The sequence below is a fragment of the Lycorma delicatula genome, chromosome 6 (assembly GCF_047948215.1).
Source record: "Lycorma delicatula isolate Av1 chromosome 6, ASM4794821v1, whole genome shotgun sequence".
In the NCBI taxonomy this organism is placed as follows: domain Eukaryota; kingdom Metazoa; phylum Arthropoda; class Insecta; order Hemiptera; family Fulgoridae; genus Lycorma; species Lycorma delicatula.
The window spans coordinates 23593174-23619959 of NC_134460.1; the positions used below are offsets into that span (position 1 = coordinate 23593174).

Here is a 26786-nt window from a genome sequence, read left to right on the forward strand (position 1 = left end):
AACTTGAACTCATGAAAAATTTTGTAAAGGTACTAGACAAAGATGGACCAGGATTTAATCATTTAAAAATAAGTTATCCTAAACTGAGTGATACTAAGCTCAAGGAGGTCTGCAAATCAAAAAACTGCTTAAGGACTCAATGTTTGATGATAAACTTAGCGAAAAGTGAACTAGCTACATGGAAGTCCTTCAAAGACATTATTGGTGGTTTTTTAGGAAACAGAAAATATGAAACTATTTTTTTTTTTAAGCTGTTAGAAAACTACAAATACTTAGGATGTAGGATGTCATTAATAATTCATTTCCTACATTCCCACATAGACTTTTTCCATGAAAATTTGGTATCTGTCAGCGATGAGAGCATTTCCATCAGGATATTCTGATCATGGAGCATTTGTACCAAGGAAGATGGGATCCTGGAATGATAACTATTGTTGATTTTTCAGTTTTCAAGAGAAACTGATCAAACATCGTACAAGCGAAAAAGTTTGTCAACATATTTTAAAAATTAAAGATAAGACAACTCAAATGATTTAAACTTTTAAAAACTGTTACTTAAAGGCATTTCCAATGATTTAGACTTTTAGAAACTGGTGTTTTAGAATTGCATTAATGTATTTCAATTTATCTATGTTTGAATACATTTTTATTGATATAACCAAATTTTAAATGAATACACATAAATAATAATTTTTTTTATAAATTTATTTCACAGTGGTTATGCATTTATTGGTGAATAAATCATATGTATTTAAAAAAAACATGACATTACACAAATTCTGATAAAAATTTTGAATTCAGCACCCCAAAATTAGTTAAAATGATTCCAGACCATGTATGATTCCAGATACAGGAAAAAGTTTTTTTGTTGACTAGTGTAATTATATAAAGTATGATGTTACTAAAAAAAAGGCTGGCTATTAATTAAATCTTATTACAGTTATAAAATTTAGTTTTCTAGAGGCAATGAGTTACAGTAAACAGTTAGTATCAATGTTATTCTATGATGTAAATCCACATTAGTCACTCTGAGCCATTTATAAATATCTTCACATTAATATTTTATAATTAATATAAAGAATGACTCGCAACAAATCTTAAAGTGTTTAGTCTAAATACCGAAAGTAAATGATTTAAACAATTTTTATTTTTTACAAGTGGCAATTACAAAACAAATGAAAGCCTCAAAAACAAGTTTTGATTCAGGATCAAAAAACATAAAAGAATATGTCAAAATTATCTGTGTAAGATAACTCCAGAAGACAGTGTTATTAAACTAATCAAATTTTATAAAAAATAAGTTTATTTTCAGGGTTTAATTACAACTCCTGAATTATAAGCAAAACACTGAATTCACACACTATCTGTCACTATGTATATTTGAAAAAATTGTAGCCAAATTGATCAAAAACGAAATCTAGCATGTATATTAGCAAGTATCTGATACTCATACCAGAAAAATATTGCCATCAACACAAACCACAGTATTTCAAAACATAACTGTCACTCCTTTGCTTATTTTTATGATATTTTAAAGTCCTGCTTTTACTATGCACTAATTGAATTGTACATGACTTTTGTGAAGGAATAAAAATTTTGCAAATAAATATATAATTGTAGGCTTAACTTTTACATACAAAATGTCAGAAAAAAAAGGCAGACAACCTTATAACAATAATTCTTATTAGCAGAATATATAATTCATAAGTTATCATATTGTTAAAAATTAACAAGATACATAAAATAATTATTGGTAATTCTGAGCAATTACTTGATCAACTTTAATTTTGTTCATAGTTTAATACACCATTGTAGGTATGCTTAGAATCAGGAAAATAAAGTCAAAATGTCAGAAAGCAAGTTTAGGTAGGTAGATGACACATGCAAGATCAAAGCCCACGCCTACCTTATGAGTATTCTACTAATCAATTAGCAATTAGTTTTGTGAGTTAAGATAACCTGTTTAGATGCTAATCTGTTCAGTGGAGACAGGTTGAGTTAAGGTTAGGACATTTGTGGAAAGAGGTTAGAGATAAATTACCAAGGTATGACAATACTTAACACCATCTCATAGGACATATGGCTGAATTTATGTTTTAACAGAAATATAGTCACTGAAGAGAATACACCAAATGTTCTGTGGTATTAGTCATGTGTATAGCAGACTATCACCTAATGAAGAGTGCCAACAGTCATCTTCAATGGCTGACTCAGAGTCAGACTTTTGATGGTTATTAAGGTTAGTTTATATCTTTCTCCACAAAACTCTAACCTTAATCCTAAACTCTCTCCATAGAAAGGATTAGCATCTGAACAGATCACCATAACTCACAAAACCGATTGCTAATTGACCTAGAATACTGGTAACACGTCATGATAACACTCTAACCTTGCACAGGTAATCCTGAGTCCAAATCTGCTTTCCGAAATTTAGATATTGTGTTTTCCTGATCCTAAGCTTATCTACAATAGTATATTAAAGTAGGAAAAAATTTAAGTTCATCAAGTAATTGTTCAAAATTTGTTAATTATTTTTGAAGTTTAATTGTGATATCTATACTAAGAATATAATTTTATATTCTCAATTTTATATCATTCACAGTTTCTATAAAACATTTATAGCACTCATAACAGTAGAAGTATCATGACATAAGATATATTTACATGTCTCTGTGCTTAGAAAACCACTACATATTATTATAGCCAAAATTTAACTCTGCACCATGCACTCATTACACTATTAACATAAAAGTGCACACTGCAGTGTTTGGACATCACTTCTTCCTGATTTCCAAAAGATTTTAGAACTGTAACTTGCAACTGCAAGATTAAGGAATGAGGCAGGTTTATTCTCAATAACATTACATCATTATAGAAACGCATTTTTATTAAAGACATCAAAATACAATTATAGCAATACTTAGAGAAATAGGGTTAGAAAAAAACTTGAACTCATAATAAAACTCAGTAAACTGGACAACAAACACATCAAAAAATGTTTACATAGGCAACCCACAATACTAATTTTCATTTCATCACACAAAGTGAGACTATATCGGTACAACAATGGCTTCTGATCAGAACGAAGGGAAGACTTGTGAGGAGAATAAACTATTATATACAATAGATGTTTTAGTGCCAAATTAGGAAGGTGTGAGAAGGGGTGCCCCAAGGGTCAATCCTGGGCCCCCTATTATGGAACAAGGTCTACAATGGCCTTCTATGTAGGAATGTTCCTGCTGGTGGCATTTGTGGACGACCTCGCTGAGGTGGTGACAGTAAGGACGTTCGGAGAGGTGAACATTCATGTAAATCAAGCCCTGGGAGACTTGGTAAAGTGGTTGAAGGCAAGGAGTCTGATGGTGTCACCACAAAAGATTGAGATCCTCCTGATGATGGGTAGGAGGTGGATACCTCGATTCGCCATTACACTGGAGGGCATGGATGCGACTTCCTTGAGGAGAGTCAAATACTTAGGTGTTTGGCTCAGTGAGACGAGGGGGTTCACTACTCACATCATGGAGGTGTGCAGGAAGGTGGAAAGGGTATCCTCGGCGGTTGTTAGATTAATGATGAACGTCGGGGGCCCCAAGCCTTGAAGAGGAGAATGATTGCCTCCACAGTTCTCTCCGTGTTTTATATGTGGTTCCTATATGGGTCAAAGCACTAAGGATTCAGAGAAACAGGGTTAGGATGCTTAGTATCTACCGCAGACTAGCCCTTAGAGTGGTCCAGGCATACCAGTCGGTCTCACTTAAGGTTGTATTGGTGTTGACCAGTATGCCTCCAATCAATTTAATGACCAAGGAATGCTCTGAGAGATACCGAGACCAGGATTGCACTGAATGGTCAGTGGAAAAAGAGGTGGGATGCGGCCTCCACAGGTAGATGAATGTACAGGATGATCCCATGTATCAAGACCTGGCTCGACGGAGGACATGGGGAGATTGATTTTTGGACAGCCCAATGGCTTTCGGGACATGGGTCGTTCAATGTCTTCCTCCACTCCAGAAAGAGAAAGGAATTATGTCGCTGTCAATATTGCAAGAATGATGTCGAGCACACGTTTTTAAAGTGCCCAGATGGAAATCTGAAAGACCATTTGACTGGATGATCGTTCCTGAAGAAGTAATAGAAATCATGACAGGCTAGAGAGAGGGCTGGGACCTATATGTAAGTTGGTTCCAGGGAGTCCTCTCTAAAAAGATGGAAGAAGTGAGATGATTGGGTGGTGTGCAGTTCGAGGGGGGTGGTGGAAGGCCAGCTTTCGAGGATGGGCAGTGGGAGTCCAACAGGATCATTGCTGCTGGGTGCCCTCGAGGGGATGTTGGAAGCTGCCTCTCGAGGACAAGACCGGTTGTACACATGATCATGGGTGGTGATGATGTGAAACCCAACAGCGGTTGTATCACCACTTTGTGAGTGGGGACAGTTTTTAGTGGATCCTCGCCTTCAACGGGAAACCCCACACCCACCCAGCAGTATGGGCTGCTGGTCCTCTGGTTGCAGATTTTCCCTCCTCCATTGAAAAAAAAGAAGGTGTGAGAGCATAGTGAGACAAATGTTGTCAGGTCCAGGGGAGGTGTCACATGAGTTTTTCAGTGTGTGTGTGACAACTCGTTGAATGAAAATGGAATGTTTAATTCACCAACTGAATCACCAAGTTTAACGATAATAGTTTAATCTGAAATTTATATCTCTGAAATTCATTACTATATGATGAGGTGAGGGACACCGAACGGAAAACTTCTGCCAAGTTACTTGCCACTGCAGAAGGTGATGTAAGTTCTCCTTCATGAACTCCGAGAATGGATTGTTTCGGTGATCCGCCAACAGCATGTATCTTTTAGCACAAAGTAGGCGAGGGAGTGATATGGTGTCCACGTATTTCCTCCATGATTTCTTCCTAGTGTCTAAGAATACCTGACGACATATCGCTCTAGCATCATGGTACAAATCTAGATGTTCATTTGTAGGCATGCGGTTAAATTTTTGCAGTGCCTGCCGTCATTGCTAATAGCATTTTGGTAATCAACATTCCACCAAGGAACGAAAGGACATCTTGAGATATATCTATAAGCATTCTCAAGTATCAGGGATGGAAAAGAGATAAGTTCATCAGTGGTGTCTACACCATCGTCAAACTATGATGGGAAGGCTTTATAGTAACTGTTCCAATCTGCCTTTTTAACAATCCATTTCTGTGGTCTTTTATTCACCTTGCGGTCAACAGCAAAGAAATAATAATTGGTCTGTGGTCACTACCGCGAAGGTCATCAAAAGCAGATCAATTAAGAAGAGGGAGTAAATTCGGTGAGCATAAGAAGAGGTCGATGTTGGACAGTGTACCACATGATAACCATCGGATTGGTCTAGTGGTGAACGCGTCTTCTCAAATCAGCTGATTTGGAAGTCGAGAGTTCCAGCGTTCAAGTCCTAGTAAAGTCAGTTATTTTAACATGGATTTGAATACTAGATCTTGGATAATGGTGTTCTTTGGTGATTGGGTTTCAATTAACCACACACCTCAAACTGAGATTGTACAAGACTACACTTCATCTACACTCATAAATATCATCCTCTGAAGTATTATCTGAAAGGTAATTACCAGAGGCTAAACAGGAAAATAAAGAAGAAAAGTGTACTAGATGATGAGGACATGAATGGGTATGGCTCATCATTCAGTAAACAGAGATCCAAGTCTTGTCTCTCTCTGTTTTTCATATTTCCTCGAGAGGAGCAGAAAGATGAGCCCCAGGAAATATGGTGGGCACTGATGTCTCTTACTATAAGCGATGGGATTTGACATTTCTGGAACATTGAACTTAAGAGTTCGGTAAGAGATGCAGGTATGCAATTTAGAGAGGACTGAGGTCTTTACAGCAACAGCTGGAAAACAGTAGCTAGTGCTATACTTTTAGCCGACACCTCATTCCGCATGAAAATAGCAATACCACCACTTTTTCTACCGTCTACAACACAGTCGTATCTCTCACAGATATAGCCTCTGACTGTTACCACATCTTGTAATAGATGCGTTTCTTGGAAGAACATTATTAATGGTTCATGTGCGCACATCAACACTGTTGATATAATCAATGCGGATCTGAAGACCTCTAACATTTCACTGAATAATGCTCATAAATAAAGATAATTGGATTCAGAAACAGAGATACATATACGAAAAAATTAATTACAGGTGATCCAGTTTTTCTTTTTCAAATTTTTTGTTTTAAAAAATTCCGATGCCCTGGGGTCGGGCAGTTTCTCTACCTTACAGTATATGTGGTGTTGGAGGGGTAGATTTTGATAATGGGAAGTTGCAGAAGACATCCCAGAGGAGGTGGTTGTGTGAGCTCCCTTAACAGGAAGCTTATTTGGTGGCTTACCACCAACTTTATTTACTCCTGTCCAATAAGGTAAAACTTTAGCGACAGGAATTTTCAGAAGGATCTCACTAATGTTAGCTGTAAACTACCAACTTCTTATTCATCTTTGTTAACTCAAAAGTAGTTGCAGTAAGTAAAGCAACCTTTACCAGACGTAAAGAAGATTTTTTGAGGAGGACATTGCAAGAGGTCTGAGTAAAAAAGATAAGGTAGAAAATGTAGAAGAAGAATGGGAGAATGTTAAAAAAGAAATTCTTAAATCAGCAGAAGCGAACTTAGGCGGAATAAAGAGAACTGGTAGAAAACCTTGGGTTTCAGACGATATATTGCAGCTGATAGATGAACGTAGAAAATATAAGAATGCTAGTGATGAAGAAAGTAAAAGGAACTATAGGCAATTAAGAAATGCTATAAACAGGAAGTGCAAACTGGCGAAAGAAGAGTGGATTAAAGAAAAGTGTTCAGAAGTGGAAAGAGAAATGAACATTGGTAAAATAGACGGAGCATACAGGAAAGTTAAGGAAAATTTTGGGGTACATAAATTATAATCTAATAATGTGTTAAACAAAGATGGTACACCAATATATAATACGAAATGTAAAGTCAATAGATGGGTAGAATATATTGAAGAGTTATATGGAGGAAATGAATTAGAAAATTGTGTTATAGAGGAAGAAGAGGAAGTTGAGGAGGATGAAATGGGAAAAACAATACTGAGATCTGAATTTAAGAGAGCATTAAAAGATTTAAATGGCATAAAGGCTCCTGGAATAGACGGAATACCTGTAGAATTACTTAGCAGTGCAGGTGAGGAAGCAATTGATAGATTATACAAACTGGTGTGTAATATTTATGAAAAAGGGGAATTTCCATCAGACTTCAAAAAAAGTGTTATAGTCATGATACCAAAGAAAGCAGGGGCAGATAAATGTGAAGAATACAGAACAATTAGTTTAACTAGTCATGCATCAAAAATCTTAACTAGAATTCTATACAGAAGAATTGAGAGGAGAGTGGAAGAAGTGTTAGGAGAAGACCAATTTGGTTTCAGGAAAAGTATAGGGACAAGGGAAGCAATTTTAGGCCTCAGATTAATAGTAGAAGGAAGATTAAAGAAAAAAAAACCAACATACTTGGCGTTTATAGACCTAGAAAAGGCATTCGATAACGTAGACTGGAATAAAATGTTCAGCATTTTAAAAAAATTAGGGTTCAAATACAGAGATAGAAGAACAATTGCTAACATGTACAGGAACCAAACAGCAACAGTAAAAATTGAAGAACATAACAAAGAAGCCGTAATAAGAAAGGGAGTCCGACAAGGATGTTCCTTATCCCCGTTACTTTTTAATCTTTACATGGAACTAGCAGTTAATGATGTTAAAGAACAATTTAGATTCGGAGTAACAGTACAAGGTGAAAAGATAAAGATGCTACGATTTGCTGATGGTATAGTAATTCTAGCCGAGAGTAAAAAGGATTTAGAAGAAACAATGAACGACATAGATGAAGTCCTACGCAAGAACTATCGCATGAAAATAAACAAGAACAAAACAAAAGTAATGAAATGTAGTAGAAATAACAAAGATGGACCGCTGAATGTGAAAATAGGAGGAGAAAAGATTATGGAGGTAGTAGAATTTTGTTATTTGGGAAGTAAAATTACTAAAGATGGACGAAGCAGGAGCGATATAAAATGCCGAATAGCACAAGCTAAACGAGCCTTCAGTAAGAAATATAATTTGTTTACATCAAAAATTAATTTAAATCTCAGGAAAAGATTTTTGAAAGTGTATGTTTGGAGTGTCGCTTTATATGGAAGTGAAACTTGGACAATCGGAGTATCTGAGAAGAAAAGATTAGAAGCTTTTGAAATGTGGTGCTATAGGAGAATGTTAAAAATCAGATGGGTGGATAAAGTGACAAATGAAGAGGTATTGCGGCAAATAGATGAAGAAAGAAGCATTTGGAAAAATATAGTTAAAAGAAGAGACAGACTTATAGGCCACATACTAAGGCATCCTGGAATAGTCGCTTTAATATTGGAAGGACAGGTAGAAGGGAAAAATTGTGTAGGCAGGCCACGTTTGGAGTATGTAAAACAAATTGTTGGGGATGTAGGATGTAGAGGGTATACTGAAATGAAACGACTAGCACTAGATAGGGAATCTTGGAGAGCTGCATCAAACCAGTCAAATGACTGAAGACAAAAAAAAAAAAGTATCTAGATATCATTTTATCAGATAAATAACTACAGTTACAAATGAAAGAATTTGAATATGAAAAATTCCAATTCTGACAAAGAAAAAATTTCAAGAATTTTTTTCCTATTCCAAAATTAATGTTTAATACTAGCCCTCTGATTTTGAAAAAAAATCAAAAGTTTACTTTTGATACCTCCCTTATGTCATTCCACTTTTGAAATTTTAATTAACAAAAGAATATTTAATTCTCATTTAGTAAAGTTGAGTTTTTGTTTGGCTTAGGTTTTCCATCTCACCCACCGGGTTGGTCTAGTGGTTAACGCGTCTTCCCAAATCAGCTGATTTGGAAGTAGAGAGTTACAACGTTCAAGTCCTAGTAAAGCCAGTTATTTTTACACGGATTTGAATACTAGATTGTGGATATCGGTGTTCTTTGGTGGTTGGGTTTCAATTAACCACACATCTCAGGAATGGTCGAACTGAGAATGTACAAGACTACACTTTATTTACACTCATACATATCATCCTCTGAAGAATTATCTAAACGGTAGTTACCGGAGGCTAAATAGAAAAAAGAAATAAAAAAGGGTTTCCATTTCAACCCACTGGGTTGGTCTAGTGGTGAACGTGTCTTCCCATGGGTAAATAGAAAGAGGTTTTCCAAAGTTAGGGTCTAATGGGTACAACATTAGGTATTTCTTCAGAGGATGAGATAAATGATTTGTAGCGTGTGTGAAAATGCCATACCTGACTGGGATTCGAATCCGGGACGGACCTCTGTACAAAAGGTCAAAACGCTACCACTTTTGGTGGTTGGGTTTCAACTAACCACACATCTCAGGAATGGTCGAACTGAGATTGCATAAAATTACATTTCATTTACACTCATACATACATCCTCAGAAGTAATACTTGAAAGGTAATTCACAGATGCTAGACTAAATTTCAAGAATTATTTTCCTATTTTCCATAATTAAGCGCGACTGTGTGAGCAATAACTTTCAGGTTAATTGAATATTCCCCAAGGCCCAGTTATTAAGAACCTATTCTATTTATAATTTGTTAATGACCTATTTCACATAAATTTTATGGTAAGAGAAAGCTAATATTTATTGCAGATGTTAAGAATATTGATAGGTTGTAGATTGATCTGGAATGCTTTAAAAATAAAATATCTAATTTCTTCTTTATAATTTGCTTCCAGGTTATTAGCTCCATTAATATACCAGTGTTGACTGTGCTCTTATACTACTACAATGCCAGTTTCAGTAATATCTTGGGTTCTATTAATTCCATTGAATACTAAGGGTTGATGGTAGATGGCAAATTGTAAAGGAATTTACATATATGTGTTTAGAGTTTATAAGAAATATTTGTTTACATATATTAAAATATATTTTTACGATGGATGTTTGACAAATCTTCTTTTCTCTAATTCATTCAAAATGAAACTATGGATTGGATTGCATTGCTACAGATCAACTTTTTGGCTCTCTTGATTTGATTATAATTTTACAAAATGCTAGTGTACTGGTAATGTGTGGTGCAAGTATGTAAACATTCTTTCCCTTTATTTTCAGTAAATATCTGTATTTTGCATTAGATTCCTTTGTTTATAAGATCTTCTAACCTTTTCAAATGAAGTGAACAGTGTGGTGATAGCTAAGGGGGACCGCTATTATATAACTAGGCAGACGTTTGCAGCAAATGTTACTCTTCCAAGGCCTTATTGTGCACCGTTTCAAAAATCTTTCTTTTTCTAACACCTAAGTTCTTTAACTCCCTGTCGAGTAGTGTAAGAAGTACCTGTAATTTTAATTTAAATTTAACTTAAAAACAATGGATTTCCTACTTTACAACTGATGAGATGGAAGCATTGTATTCAATGGTGATTTAATTTAAATGAAAGAGTAGTCAATATTAAATATTATGTAAATATTGTGTTCTGTAGATAGATGTGTGGGTATGTGTGTGTGTGGTGGAAGAGATAACTGAAGAAATCTGAGTGTGTGTAAGAAGATAGTTTTTATTCTTTTTTTCTCTAAATATAATGTGATACCCCTACCTACGATCAAGCTTTTGCGTTGTAGGTAAAATATTCTCATATACAACTACAGTAATATCAAAAACAGTGGGTTAAATTTATCGACATATTAATATGATTAAATGTGTGTATGTTAAATTAGAAAAACATTGTTTGAAATTTGGCATAACCTACAAATATTACCTGAACTTAAAAATAAACTAGCACTTCCTTCTATATTAGCACGTGCTTTTTTCATCTCTTCCTGGACGAGTTGCAGTTTTTAAACTGAATATTTGGTGTCTGAGGACTTTTTATAGTTAACAGAAACAAAATAACAAACGAACGATAAACTCAAACTATCACTAAACATTCACATCCAGTGCTCACTTGAAGCTGCAATAATAATTCTAGCTGCAAATTCAAAAAATGAAATATTAATTCTTTTTAACGTAAAATAGCTCTCTGGAAGTCAGTATTAGAAATTATAAAATATTCAGAGATAATACTAAAATACGAGCAAGATAATCTTTCGGTGGACAAAAAATCAGAAACTGTGATTCCAAAGCTGTAATTTAGGTTCTATCTGAAAAATTATACTTGAATTTGGAAAAAAAATAAAAATAAATTTGCGTACCACCACCCCTTAAACTACTATCAATTACGAAGCATAAGATAAATTTGGAAGGATACATTGGCTTTACCTAACGGTGGTTAAAAATAAATTATTCAAAAAGAAACTTCCTCTCAATTATTTGCAGTACCAAAAATATTAAATAAGACGATTGTCCAAAAAAAACAACAAACAGTTCTTTAATATAGGTTAATTAAAGAGCATGTGAATGATAATTTTGTATATAGTATAATTTTTTGAAACGTGTATATATATATATATATATATATATATATATATATACGTATATGTATATATATATATATATATATATATATAACCTATGACTCCTGGTAAAATGATTCCAACTTGTGGTCATACGTCTGAAGTAGTTCAGTTTTTCAGCTGTCACAGTGGAACAAACATACATGTATCCTATATAAATTACACTCCTTTTTCAGTAGTGTAAAAATTGAGATACACCAATATTCATTGTTCTTTCTCAAACCGACTTTTTACTTTCAGAAATATATCATCTACTTGAGGGAGATTCTAATCCTTTATTGATCCATTAAGTCTTTTTTTTTCTTATTCCTGTTTAGCAAATGGGAATCACCATTCAGATATTACTTCCTAGGATGATATATATTACTGTAGTCTTGTATGGTCTCTGTTCGACCATTTTGAAGCTGTGTTGTTAATTGAAACCCAACCACCAAAGAACACTGGTATCCACGATCAAGTATTCAAACCGTATAAAAGTAACTGAATTTACTAGAGTTTCAACGCTGGAACTCAACTTCCAAACTAGCTAATTTTGGAAGACACATTTACCACTAGACCAACCCAGTAAATTAAGCTCCATTAAGTCTATAGCCTCCTTCCTGCACCTTTAATAAAAATCAGAGTATTGTTGTGTTATAGCTTTGTTTTTCCAAAATACTATCTGCCTTCTAAAAAAAAAAAAACAAATTACGTTAAGGAAGTTCACATATTGTCTCTAGTGAATCTTGTAGCCTAAAGAGAACCAGGGCATCAACAAGAATTCTAAAGATTTGTAACAATAGAAGCAAATCTACTTACAATTGACCTTATATCTGAAGAATGCACATGTTCTAGCCGTTTTCAATAAAACTTATGTTTTATAAATTAAACATCTTATTTAATAAATAACTGCAATATTAGTTATAAAAATGGCTACTTGGTAAGCCATATACTACATTTAACTGTTACAAAAGGTTGTTAATAATTGGCGGTCTTGAAGAGACTGGATGAATTGAGTAGGGTGAGAAATGCTGTGTGTAAGGATGCAGTTATATGTTGTGACTTCAATGCGAAGAATGTTGCGTGGGGCGGCGGTGTTACAGATAGATGGAGTCTACTTTTAGAAGAGGTGATGGCAGGGTTGGGACTCATCTGTCTTAATGATGATGAGTTACAAACCCTATTCCGAGTAAATGGAATGTTCTTTGTTTCACTGGGACTTGCGAGGACAGCTAGGTGTTGGTCGGTGCTGAAGGAAGAAGAGACGCTTAGTGACCACGAGGCGATATATTTTGAAGTTGGTGCCTCGTGGTCACTGGGTGAAGTAAAGTCTGCTGGGAGAGCTATAAGTAAGCAGGGTCTCCTGAAAGTAATAGGTCTTATAAATGAAAGAATTGGACATATGAAAGAGATTACTCTGTTGTTCCTTATGAAGGTAGTGGTGAAGGCCTGTGATGACATTTTGCAGAGGAAGAGGCCCTGTAGAAAAGCTGTCAACTGGTGGTCTCCCCAGGTAGCTGTGGCCAGGCTGAAGTGCATACGGGCTTATAGGAGATTCCAACATGCTAACTGAAGGGGAAGCACAGATCCTAAGTTAATGAAAAGACGGTATAAAGATGACACAATGAATAGAAAGAGAAGAGTGGAAAGCTCTATGCGATCAGTTAGGTAAAGATGTGTGAGGAGATGCCTTTCGCATTGTTAGTGGAAAGTTTGGACAGAAGCTACCGGTAATGAATAATGAATTTTGATGCCATCCTTCTAGGCCCGGACCCACAGCGGAAGCACACTTGGTCGTAGGGGTGTCATTGCCTCTAACCTTCCGGGCAACCATGCTGGAGTTGGCTATGCTGTTCCGATATGGGGTACCGCCCAAGGTCCTCTCAATTGCCTGCCTCAAATCAGGGGTCCCCTAACCAGGTCTCTGTCTTTATTTGCCAGTCTCAAATGAGAGGTACCCAAAACAGGGGACCTCCGGGACTTTGTCTTTACACTTTCCCTTCCTACTCACTGCAAGAGTTCTCATTCACTCACTTGAAGTGCGACACCTCAGCATCACACACCGACTACTGTCTTTAGAGTGATTTGAATTAAGTCCGATAGGTAGTACTGTTGTTTTGCCAGTTGGATTTATTTACATTCTGAATTTTATAAAGTGAAAGGTTAAATTTTGTAGTTCCGTAATGTTAACTTTTTAATGGTTATCAATCTTCCAATTGTGTTCATTTAATCTATGTATATACTCAAATCTATTAATAGCTACTGCTATATTTGAATATTTGCGGAAGCATTGCTGGATCTGCTAGTATACTTGTATAACAAAAATAATTATGAATTTATAATTTTTATGAATACATCATTTTGGTTTCTAGTTATTTTAATACAATTTGAACATTTTCCGTTCATTTTTCGGAAACACTTCCTGTTTCCAAGGAGGCAACAGGGAGAGGAAGAGAAAATTGCAGCTGTTAAAATTACTCTTTTTACAAAATTTGATGTTGTGTGCTGTAATGAACATGAACTAAAGGAAAAGTCTGGGCTTGTTTGACATTCTAGATGAGGTTGTGGCGGTGACGGCAACAAAGTTCCCGATACAAGTATTGTTTGCGTTCAATAAGGTTTTATTGGATGGTGTTTTTCCGCGAGATTGGAAAACTGTAAAAGTTGCATTGCTGAAGAAGGCAGGAAGGAAAGTGGATAACCCGAGTGGTTATAGACCACTCGGGTTATCCTCAGCTGTATGGGGACACTTGTTGAGTGGATGATTGTCATGAGGCTTTTATAAGAGATTGAGCGAGGGGAAGGTTTTAGCCTGAACCAATTTGGATTTAGGAAGGGATATACAACTACGGCAGCAATAAATAAAATCATGAAGATCGTTGACTAAGCTGCGTATCAGACATGGAGAACCAGATCCATCCCGGCGGTGGTGTTGTTGGACATGAGTAATGCGTTTAACTCACTGCCATTCGGGTGGATCCTGAGTGAACTTAAGAGAAGAGAGAAGAGACCCATACTTGCGATGCCTTATTCAAGATTACTTAAGTGGACGATTCGTGGTAGGCTGTGCTGAGAAGGCCCAGATTCAGATTGAGATGCAGGCCAAAGTACCCCAGGGTTCAGTGTTGAGGCCTAAATTGTGGAATGTAGCCTATGATGGGTGCTCCGCATGGATTATCCAGGGCGAGTACCCGACTGTTTGTCTGTGGTTATATTGGCTAAAACAGAAGATGGATTGGTGAGGAAGGTCAATGAAGCCATGCAGATGGTACATGACAGGTTGTTTGAGAGAGGTCCATTTGGCCTTACAGAAGACTCAAGTGTTGGTTATGGCAGGAAGGAGGCGGTTGGCTACAATAAGTTTAGTAGTAGGAGATGTGGAGATTGTGCCAGTAGCCAGGACAAAGTACCTTGGAGCCTGGCTCGATAATAACAGATCTTTTCAGCCTCATGTGGTCGAGGCTGTACAGAAAAGTAAATGAACAATGATTCCGGTGTGGAGGCTAATGAGCAGGATTGGTGTACAGAGGCTATTGGCATCGGTCCGTCGTCATGTATGCAGTTGCAGCATGGAAATGAGCGTTGAAGAAGAAGGCCTGGAACCAATTGTTAAGTCTTCAGAGGCCCTTGGCTATTGGGGCAGTTAGGGCGTATCATACAGTCTCAAACGCGGCGGCATTGGTGATAGCTGGGATGCCGCCGTGGGATCTTGTAGCGAACGAAATGGTGGAAAGAGCAGAAGGGTAACCTAAGAGTCAGGCAAAAGGAGAAATGTTGGATAAGTGGCAGCAGAGATGGTCAAGGAGTCAGGTGGATAACTATGAATTGGCTGTCAAGAAAAATGGTGAAGTAAACTATGAACTGATGCAATTCTTGACTGGCCTTGGCTGCTTTAATAAGTTCCTCTGTGATAGGAAGAGGAGGAGGTCGCTGGAGTGTAGGTATTGTGGGCAATGCGATACAGTTGAACACAGTGTTTAACTGTTGGTGCCATAAAACCACACAATGTGATAGAGGCAATGTTGCATAGCCCTACAAGCTGGAATCTAATTGTTAGAATGGTGGGCAACATTTAGAAAAGGAAGGCGAAGGAGGAAGTTGAAGAGGATGGAACCTAGTGGGGTAGAGTAGGGTGCGGCTGGATAGCCCCGTTCATGAGGAGTGTGATGCTGAGGTGTCGCACTTCAAGTGAGTGAACGAGAACTCTTGCGGTGAGTAGGAAGGGAAAGTGTAAAGACCAAGTCCTGGAGGTCCCCTGTTTCAGGTACCTCTCATTTGAGACTGGCAAATAAAGACAAGAGACCTGGTTAGGGGACCCCTGATTTGAGGCAGGCAATTGAGAGGACCTTGAGTGGTACCCCATATCAGAACAGCATAGCCGACTCCAACATGGCTGCCTGGAAGGTTAGAGGCAATGACACCCCTACGACCAAGTGTGCTTCCGGGCCTAGAAGGATGGCATCAAAAATCAAAATTAATTATTAGATTGAATTCTCTAAAGTTCTTTTCAATCATGTATGTCACTTTGATAATGGCTTTGATTATTGCATGAACATCCCTTCAATAAATAATTAGTATAAAGTAGCTTTTTAACCACCAGTAAGGGATACAAATAATGTTACAGTTATATATTACAATATGTTTGGAAAATTATGTTAACTTTTATGTTATGTTAATACAATAGAAACAACAAACCTGCAAATCCACTTCTGATTAATCATTCAATCATATGTCCAGCTTCCCTTTTTAATTATTCTTATGCTTAGCTGTAGATCTGAAGAATACATTAGCTGTTGCTGCTTTTTGAGGTCACAAATCAGTTTTATCATCAAATATTAGATGAAATCATAATCAATGATGATATTATAGTAATGGTTAAAATGTAGGTAAATATTAACATTATAAGTTTATTTCATTTTATTTGATAATGTAAATTATTTCATGTGTTCTTGCTGCTTTTTACTTTCCCCGCCTAGTGCTACAGCAGTAGAAGGGAAATTATATTTAAAAAATATTTTAAATTAAGCTGTGCGTGTAACCTGTGTATCAGAAAAAAAACCATGTGGCGGCAAAGTCCAGCAACTATGCTCTCAGCTTTTTGAAGTCACAAATAAAATTTTGTCATCAAATAATTAATGTAATCTTACAGCAATTCTTTCCTTAATTACCTACTGTTATAATAATGGACATTTGGACAAAGAATTTGTGTGTGGACTACAGTAATGATCATATACTACTGTATTATAGTTTAAACTGGATTTGTAATAATGTTAATTTTTATAATGGTGATGATTGATGATCGCTGAACAATGATCTGTGACCCAATCTGTACTCACTGAACGATCTGATCTAATCGGTGCTCATTGAACAGGGATCAAGTGCACAATGAACGGTAATTTATGACCTGATAGGTGTTCAATGAGTAATGGTGATCATGATCTCATCAATGACAGCTGATTTATAATGGTGGTGATTACTATTTATTTTATTTGTTATGTTAATGCACAAAACAAACTCAACTAAGTTTTATTGTGTATTTGTTATTCCTGCTGCTACAAGTAAATTGTTAATAAGTTGGCAAATATTTGTGTTGTAAAAATGTTTGACCTCTTAGTAAGCCGTATACTGTTTTATTTTATAATGTAAATCTAAACCATACAATTGGTAGACATGCTATGAGTTGGTGGAAGCAGTATGATCAACACTGTGGTAGTGGCAAGAATGATGTTCAGCATTTTATATGACTTTCTCTAGAATCCCTTCTACAACTGTTTTTTTTTCGCGATATTCATGTGGTTTACAATAAATGGTAATGGTTTTTTTGATAATGATGATGATTGATGATCGCTGAACAATGATCTATGACCCAATCGGTACTCATTGAACGATCTGATCTAATCGGTGCTCATTGAACAGGGATCAAGTGCACAATGAACGGTGATTTATGACCTGATAGGTGTTCAATGAGTAATGGTGACTGTGTTCTGATCAATGACAGCTGATTTATGATGTTGATGATTACTAATTATTGTGTTAATGCACAAAACAAACCCAACTATGTTTTATTGTGTATTTGTGATTCTTGCTACAAGTGAATTGTTAAAAAGTTGACATAAGATTTGTAAATTAAGTTGTAATGATGCTTGATTCTTAGTATACCACACATTATATTTTATTTTAAATGTAAATCTATACGAAGGATAGATTTACATCAAATTAAATACTACATTATGCAGACAACTGGAGTAAAGACATACTATGAGTTTGTGAGGGAGTATGACGCACATTGTGGGTGGCTAGAATAATGTTCTGCTTTTTATAGGACTTTCTCTAGAATCCCTTCTACAACTGTTTTTTTTCGCGATATTCATGTGGTTTACAATAAATGGTAATGGTTTTTTTGATAATGATGATGATTGATGATCGCTGAACAATGATCTATGACCCAATCGGTACTCATTGAACGATCTGATCTAATCGGTGCTCATTGAACAGGGATCAAGTGCACAATGAACGGTGATTTATGACCTGATAGGTGTTCAATGAGTAATGGTGACTGTGTTCTGATCAATGACAGCTGATTTATGATGTTGATGATTACTAATTATTGTGTTAATGCACAAAACAAACCCAACTATGTTTTATTGTGTATTTGTGATTCTTGCTACAAGTGAATTGTTAAAAAGTTGACATAAGATTTGTAAATTAAGTTGTAATGATGCTTGATTCTTAGTATACCACACATTATATTTTATTTTAAATGTAAATCTATACGAAGGATAGATTTACATCAAATTAAATACTACATTATGCAGACAACTGGAGTAAAGACATACTATGAGTTTGTGAGGGAGTATGACGCACATTGTGGGTGGCTAGAATAATGTTCTGCTTTTTATAGGACTTTCTCTAGAATCCCTTCTACAACTGTTTTTTTTCGCGATATTCATGTGGTTTACAATAAATGGTAATGGTTTTTTTGATAATGATGATGATTGATGATCGCTGAACAATGATCTATGACCCAATCGGTACTCATTGAACGATCTGATCTAATCGGTGCTCATTGAACAGGGATCAAGTGCACAATGAACGGTGATTTATGACCTGATAGGTGTTCAATGAGTAATGGTGATCGTGATCTCATCAATGACAGCTGATTTATGATGGTGGTGATTACTAATTAATTTTTCTTCTGTTAATGCACAAAACAAACTAAACCGAGTTTTATGATTCCTGCTGCTACAAGTGAATCATTAAAAAGTTGACAGACCATCTGTAAAATAGGTTATATAAAAGTGCTTGACTTCTTAGTAGGCAGTATACTATATTTTAATTTAAAATGTATATCTATACCAAGGATAGATTTATATCAAATTAAATGTTACATTATGTACACAACTGAAATAAAGATATACTATGAGTTTGTGAGGAGGTATGACACACACTGTGGGAGTGGCTAGAGTAATGTTCAGCTTTTTATAGGACTTTCTCTAGAATCCCTTCTACAACTGTTTTTTTCGCGATATTCATGTGGTTTACAGTAAATAGTAATGGTTTTTAATACATTTTGATAATGGTGATGATTGATGATTGCTGAACAATGATCTATGACCCAATCGATACTCATTGAACGATCTGATCTAATTGGTGCACAATGAACGGTGATTTATGACCTGATCGGTGTTCAATGAATAATGGTGATCATGATCTCATCATGACAGCTGATTTATGATGGTGATGATTACTAACTATTTTGTTTCTGTTAATGCACAAAACAAACTCAACTAAATTTTATTGTGTATTTGTGATTGCTGTTGCAACTGAATTTTAAAAAAGTCGACAGATATTTGTAAAATAAGTAGTAAAAATGCTTTATTCTTAGTAAGCAGTATACTATATTTAATTATGTAAATCTAAACGAAGGATATATTGCATCAAAGTACAATTGGAGTAAAGAAAAGCTATGCGCTTGTGAGGGGTATGACAATCACCGTGTCAGAGGCTTGAATAATGTTCTGCTTTTAATGGGACTCTTTCTCTAGAATCACTTCTACAACTGTTTTTTTAATTTTATTTTTGCTTTCAGTGATATTCTTGTGTTTTACAGAATTAATTTAATTAATCTCTTTTTTTATGATTCTTACAAATATCAAATTGATTAGACAATTTTCCAAACATTAATGACATTCTATGCCAACTCTTTCCCACCTCGACTCAGAGAACCAACAGCAATCAAAGAATTTTATTGAGTAAAACTAAGAATTCTCTGGGAAATTTAAAAAATATCTTAGTGAATTTTACTTATGCAATTAATAAGTGTTCTTCTTACCTATAATCTTTTTCCAGTTACATACCTGGACATTATTACATAAGTCCTTTACATACCTGGGCATTATTTTAATCTTTGCTGTCCCATCATTTCTGTCTGGAAAATATTGAAAATAAAATCTTACAATAATTTAAAATAAAACCAAATTAAAGCCTGACATAAAATTATGGTGTGTAATTATGTATTAATGATTAACAATTTTTCAACAAAATGAATATTTATGGAAAAAATGATAGGTAATGTATAATTATGGGTTTTTACAAATTTTATTTAAATCTGTCTAAATAATTCCTAATTTAACTTCATTTATTGTAATTGAAATACTAGTTGCAATATACTTTACATGGAATATTTTTGCTTTAAAAAAAAAATTAGTTTTGAAAATTGTTACACCGTTTTCACAAGCGATTGGTACTTTATGTGCAGTTGTAAAAAATTAGAAAATCGAAAAATCCAGTTTTTTTAGATAAAAAAGTAAACCACTTGTTATTCAGTGTGGGTTAATTTTAAAAGCCTATTGAAAACAGTTCTTTAGTAAATATAAAAATTGAAAACCCATGTTAAATTAAAAATATCAGCTGGTTTGATAGAGTTGACCTTTAAAAGATCCACATATTTCCACCATAGAGGGTTTGAAAATAAATAAAATAAAAATATCAAAATAATTATAAGATTGTTCCGTTCCACATTGAGCCGTCCGGTGCTGTGATGTAATGGGTGTTAACACTCTCCGGCAAGTTAAGCCGTAAGATCATTCTACATCAGAATCCCGCACAGTGCGGTCGTGTTTTCACTTCAGTCCAAAGGGATTCATAGTTTCTTGATAATGTTCAAGTTCAATTATGACTAAAGTGTCATACGTTCTTTACTTTCATGTAAATATTGTAATTCAATCGAAATGACAAGAGTGACAGGAAATTAAATATAACGATTCAAGAAGAACACAGCGTTGCTTCATTCATCATCTACTATCTCATCAAAACTACACTATACACTAGCTCTAAATTCTACCAAAATATTAATCGTACAAAAAAATTAGATATCCGGAATTAATATTTATTTTTCTAAAATTCCTAAAGCATACGATTCAATAGAGAATCTCTGGTTAAAATATTGAGAGAATTTATGTCAATAACACTAAACATTATAAAATAAGCATACTCAAAATTGTTAATTTTTGGGTGGAATTTCCAAACCCTTTCAAATAAAAACTGCAGCGAGACAAAGTAATGGTCTCTCACAAAATTGTTCAATTGCGCTCTGGAAAAAATTAATTGCAGAATAGAATAGGAGAATACAAATACTTAATAAAAATGAAAATATAAAAATGGGGGATGCAACATCTAAATATTTAAATGTAAACATTTTACTATTAGCTGATGATCTAGTAATTTTGGAAGACTTTAGATAAAGAGGAATGAAAATTCAAGAATTAAAAAAATGTGCAAACAAAATTAAGCTACAAATTTTATAAAATCCAAACCTTGAAAATTTCAAGAGTAAAAACGTTTCAATATTAAGGTAAATAATTACGCTGAATGTTTTAGAAAAAAAATAAAAGACAACACAATAATTGAAAGTGGCTTTCATCTTAAAGAAACATAAAATAAAAAGAACACTATAAAACCCCAGGTTTTACCAGAAGTGTTGTATAGTATGGAAGGCCTACTAAATTTCTTAGGAAAATCTACAAATTGTTGAAAAAATTATTTTAAGAAAACTCAAGGATAATACTTATAAATTAACCAAATCTCAAGAAATTTACCAAAATTTTGAAAAGTTATACAATTATAAAAACTCAAATTTTATATGGTCACTTCAATGGAATGGTTGAATCTAAATAAATAAAATAAATATTTAACTTTGTTTTTAAAAAAAGAAAACCAATAAGCTAGTTCAAAAGAATTGATTTCTAATATTAAATATCTCCAAAGAAATAATTTTTGATGAAATCTTTCAGAAAACTAGTGGATGAATTTATATTTCCAGAGGAACAGAAAAGGAAACTCAGTGAATGGATCAAAGAAAGAACTCAGGACACATGGGTGATCCTTACAAAGACTGATCGCAAATTTTCTCAAGAATTCCTAAGACTTATATATTTTTATAACTATAACTTTTTTTTAAAACTTAACTTAAACTATAACTATAGTGTCTTCTTCAAAACAAACAATATATTTAAGAACTCATTCAGAGTTGTACCTTACTGTTACAATGTTTAAAAACATTTCATTACAGTGTATAAACATTGAAAAGTATTTTTTTGAAATAATGATTGCCTTATATTTTAAAGACACTTAATGCTAAACATTAATTTAAGCCGCTTAAGTAACAGAACCACCTATGTACACACCCATTTATGTTTCATTTACTTTTGTTAGATTATATAATTCTATGAAAGTTTATTATAAAAATATCAAGGAAGTGTTCAATAAATATTACATTCATTCAAAAAAGTGAATTTGACTTTAAAAAAAAAAACAGTAGTTTTGCCTTTGGTCTTATACTGTTCCAAAGACCTACAAAATTTCTTTGGAAAAACCTTATACAAATATGTATATAGAGCACATTACACTTTTTGACATTAAAACAAAATCAGAAATCCAAAAATTTTAACAACAGAAAGTTTAGAAATTGTATTACAACGTTACAAATTAATGTAGATTTTAAACCCAATTAAAAAAAAAAAAAAAAAATAGTTTAAACATTCATTCTCAAAATGGCCTAAAATGCCCCCTTGTGAGCACTGCAGACATTCAGGGTGACAGTAGAAGGCCCACAGAAAATTGGGAATGTTCAGGCAGGCTAGGAAGGCGAGGGCTGATTAAAAAAAAAAGGCAAAAATATGTTTTCCTGATATTTCAAACTAAAATTAAATACCTACTACACTAGACAAAAAATTGTTCAATTGAAAGCTTTATTTTAATTATTGTATTGTTCTAATGAATATGGTATCAATATTGTTGTTATATAACTATATAGATAAGACAATTTAATAAAAATACTTTAAATATGATTTAATGAGTTTTAATTGCTCTCATTTAAAATGTAAGTTTCAAACAAAGAAATAGGATATGCCACGTTTAAAATCAATAATTGCAATTGCTGTATTTAAGAGAGCATCTTAAAAACTGCAAATGCAATTATTATTTTTAACAGATGGTTAAGTTTAAATATTTTTAGAGCGCTAGAAACTTTATGATTCTCAATATGGGTGGTAGGTAAAAAATTTTGAGAATCAATGATTTAAATGAATGTTATATATAAAAGAAGAATAGGGGGAAAAACTGATTCATTAAACTCCCATCTTTTATTCCCTTAAAAATCTCAATTCTAGTTTTAATTCTCTTAATACAATTTTTTACATTTAATTTTAATTGATGAGTATATATTACATTTAAAGTTTGACTACCAGTTCAGAATAATGAAACTCTTTCTTTCAAAATGCCATATGCAGCTATTACTATTTCATTCCTATTTATTACTGGAAGGAGCCAATAATTAGTTACAAATGACTTTGAAGAAAAATTACATTATTCTTAAACTCAATTATTAATAATTTTAGTTTTATGTTATTTTTGTCATGCCCTTCAATGAATAAATGCACTATGCATTTTACAAAAGCATTATTACAAATTTGAGTTTATAAATAAAGTTTTTGAGGGTTACATATATATCATTTGTGTGAGGAAGAAAATGTTCAAGCATTTCTTCAAGTACAAATATTGAACCCTTTAAACAAACCATTAAAATAGATAGCTGGGATGGGTAAATAATTTTAGCAACAATAACCAGTATGCATTAATATTAAAAATAATTATTAACACGGAAAGTAGAGCTAACAACAGGCATGAATAATAAAACGAAAATTTGACCACGGGCACAAAAAAATAATATTAAAGTTTCAAATAAAAGATACATCTAAATTGACTATAAACATGACGTCTTAAAAATTACTTACGGTTTTATATTATTTAGATAACACAATTAGTATTTAGTAAAAAAGTGAAAATAATTAATGTAAAATGGGTTTCAAAACTCACATTCATATTGTGTACAATTAAGAAAATTAACTATATGTCGTTCATTACATACTTTTAGTAGAAAACCTCCGAGCAAAATAGTATTTCATTTATCGCAGAAACAGTAAGCATTCAAATAAGATTATTAGAACTAACAAATCAATCCACATCATTAAATTAAATATTAACCGTTAAGAGTACGTTAGAAAGGACGCTAACTGGGCACATCCATGTTAAGTAATGAATTTTACGCGTTCTCACGTTGCTTACAAAAAACTATCTTAATCTACCGCCATTTTTATGCGATTTTTAAAATCTACGCGGGAAACAAATCAAGTTAAAGTCTTAAAAACAATATTATTCTGGAACTTATCAAAACCTAATAAAGAAGACAGATTAAATAAAAATATTATACTTACATTATTTATTCACACCAATTCATTATCTTTTTTCTATTTACAATCACAGTTTGGATAATTTTCTTGGAATATCCTTTCATTATTTACAAACTAATAGCCTGCGTTGTCAGTTTTAATTCTATTATTGAATTTATCACAGAAAAAAAAAACATTGATATTTATTATACTTCCATCAAATTATTTAGTATGGATTATATATGTATCTGTTTGATATTCTCTTACCTATTGTTTTTTATGATGGTATGTTACTTAATTAATGCATTCTATTACTACAAACCTGTAAATAACTTAGTTATCAGTTTTATATTAATTTATTATAACATTTAGCTATGTTAATTTACTATTTTTATAAACATGTTTGTTATTAAAATATATACACATTTATATATACTCCAGCTGGTCAGAGATGCCTGTGTTCGTTTGACCATCTAGCCAGAAGGCTCCCCCCTGGACTCACTATGTGTTCACTATCCAAATGGATGCAAGAAAAATAAATATTTTACAGATATTCATTAAAAAAAAAAATGAGTTATTTTAAGTAAAAGGATTAATTTTTGTTTCTTTAATGAATACCTTCAAATCAAAATTTCACTCCCAAAGGAGCTAGAGCCTTGATCTATGGCTAAAAACCTTCCCCAGGATAACACGTATGTACAATACAAATTTGAAAGCAATCAGTCACTTGGTTCTCAACTGATGCTGTTGCAGACCAAACTATATATATATATGTTAGTACGTTGTCTACCCATTCCTGTATATGTATTTATATGTACAGCAAAATATTTATTTAATACCATTAAGTTTACATTACTGTAACATAAATATGCTCAAAATCACAAGAAGTCTATGTTTTAGCCCTAGTGAACTTGCAATAAAGTATCTGAACTTAATTTACCATTCCATCTTTCCTAAATTGTTCTTAAGCTGACTGAGATAGTGCTTAAGGGCTATTGTTTCCTTTACAAAAGGTTGAGTGTCTGCTTGTAAAAATGAAACTTATCCTAGAGTCATTTATCCAGTCGTGTTTAGCACTTGTCAGGACAACATCCTCGGCTCCGCAAGTTGTCGTGATTAGTATTTGTTGTAAATAACATGGCTCAACTCCGCCAGTGTATCATAAAAATAAATTTGTATTTATTATGTCTTATAGTTTAGTGAACAGTGTCATTAAATATCCGTTACCTTACATATCAAGTATCTTCATTCATGTACCGGTTCATGGGATTGTTCCAGCCCTAGCATTATACTAAACAGTACACTACTTGCAAATCAACATAAATTTTTTACCTAAACGGTATAATCCTATCATTCATTAAACCCAACATTTATTTTAATTTTCCTAAGTAAACCCCAAATTTTTATGGTGCTCCAATTTCAATATTTCTTTAGTTTCCTATTTCTCCCAGTTACTTCCTTTTTACTTTACAAATAACAGAGTTTCTTATATTGTAGCAATGAAAACACAGTAGTTTGCGTATGATTGGATGAAATATCACAATTCATTATTATAATAAACATGTTTATTTTTAAACCATCATAAATAATTTTGTCCACATCTACAATTCATCCATTTTTGCGATGCAAGAGCCATTTTTTGTAACCATTAATCCTACTTAATTGCAATGAAAGTCTTTTTTAATTTATTCTAGTCTCATACATTTTTGCATAAGCTTGCAGTTACAATTTCTTCTATTGATGTGTTTTGTTTTTCCTTTCTTCCCAATATTTCTAAGTGCATATGCTTACTTTCTTCACTCCATTTTAAATCTGTATTTGATGTTTACTCTTCAATTTGAGGCTCCTTTAATCAATCTTTATAATAAAGAGATGAGGAGGTATTCAATGAAAACCTTTTATTTTGCTAATATTTCTACTATTGTTTTAATGGTCATTGTTTTATGAGTCAAATTTTCTTCTTAGTTTTTAACATCTATTTAGAACAAAAGAGTATTCTGTAATAATTTTACTCTAAGATAAAAGAAAATATAAGACATATAGTAATTCATGAGTGATGTTAGAAATCGGTTTAAACAGGAATTGTGACTTACTACTTACAGAAATATAAATGCCTTATCTTATTTATTTTGTTTTTACGTCCTTGTATGAAGTACAAGGAAGTATTTTACTAGCAAAAAATTTCAGATTTCAGCCGAAGTATCCATTTTACCATCCCTGAATTCATTTTGACTAGTTTCAGCATGACATCTGTATGTACGTATCTTGCTAATAGTTTTTTAGTTACATGAGAATGTTGAAATTTTGGATTTAGGACTGTTGTACATCTAGTTGTGCACCTCCCCTCCCTTTTGATTGCAATCAACTGGACTAAAAGTGTCCAAAATAAGCCCAAAATTCAAAACATTTGGATTTTGAACTTTTTCTCAATTGCAGTAATTAATCCTGATTGAAGGATTTTCAACGATGTATCATAAGTGGTACTTATTTTCATTAGTTCCAGAGTTATATCCCAATAAAATTTTAATTAATGAAATATTTGGGAAAAGGAAAAGGGGAAGGAAC

General features: G+C 33.5%; 1 protein-coding gene across 2 annotated transcripts in view; it reads right to left on the bottom strand.

Moving 5' to 3' along the window:
• LOC142326733 (folliculin-like) overlaps positions 1-11068 on the bottom strand; it is a 33170-nt gene extending 22102 nt beyond the window's left edge. The window contains exon 1 of one of the 2 annotated variants that reach the window (XM_075369386.1): positions 10821-11033. The gene's annotated coding sequence lies outside the window, so the exon portion shown is untranslated. Of the gene's footprint in view, positions 1-10820 lie in introns of both variants that reach the window. The other variant, XM_075369387.1, reaches the window with a different exon arrangement.
• Positions 11069-26786: the final 15718 nt, after the last annotated feature.